This window comes from Plectropomus leopardus, chromosome 10, assembly GCF_008729295.1.
Source record: "Plectropomus leopardus isolate mb chromosome 10, YSFRI_Pleo_2.0, whole genome shotgun sequence".
NCBI classification, from domain to species: Eukaryota; Metazoa; Chordata; class Actinopteri; order Perciformes; family Serranidae; genus Plectropomus; species Plectropomus leopardus.
The window spans coordinates 8473147-8474028 of NC_056472.1; positions in this window are offsets into that span (position 1 = coordinate 8473147).

Below are 882 nucleotides of genomic sequence, written 5' to 3' on the forward strand. Positions count from 1 at the left end.
TAGTAGTAGTAGTAGTAGTAGTAGTATTTATTTTTTTTACAATTATTTTTTTATTTTTCAAAATTATTTTTATTATTCTTGTTTTTTATTACTAACAAGAACAAAAGCTATTGATAAATCAACACAGATAAATACCTTTGCTGACAAACTCTTGCCCTCATTAATAGGTGCTGCCTGTGTAGCCAATAGCACAATCTGCCACTATGTGTGGTGCCCAAATGAACTGAAAAAATGTATAAACCTCTAAAGAAAGAAAGAAAGAAAAATTAGAGACTAACTTCAGTAACGCAGATTCTATCAGTGGGGTGTTTGGAACATTTTAAAATGAAAAGGCATTCCTGAGTTGTATTCAGCTCAGGACAACTAACGTCTCATGATGTCCTTGTGTGACTTTGTGCAACTGCCTGTAAATGTGAGACATATCTTCAGGTGCTTAAAATTCAACAATGAGTGTAACTAAACAGCAGCTGCTATGCGAATAACACAACATTTTGTTTTCTATCTGTGACCGCTAACTGTACTGCTGTATTGAATGTTTTTTTATGTGTTTAAAACATTAATTTAATAAATTACTTAAGGCGAAATGATGATTTAAAGGTCATGACGGAAATGAAAGATGAGTTGTTCCTTTAAATGTTTGTGTGCTATGTTCCCCTGCTTGTGGCCGCAGCACTTTGCAATATGTGTGTTTGTGTCTGTCTGCATGTCTCAGGCTCAGACAGACCATGTGGATATAAATGTTCCTAACTGTGATGGTGTGACGGCTGTGATGCTTGCTGTAAGGGACATTGACCTGTTTGAGGGCATAGTGACATTGTTGCCTTGGGAACATCGACCTATGGAGGTGGTCAAGGAACTGCTGGGACTCTCAGCGTATGAAAA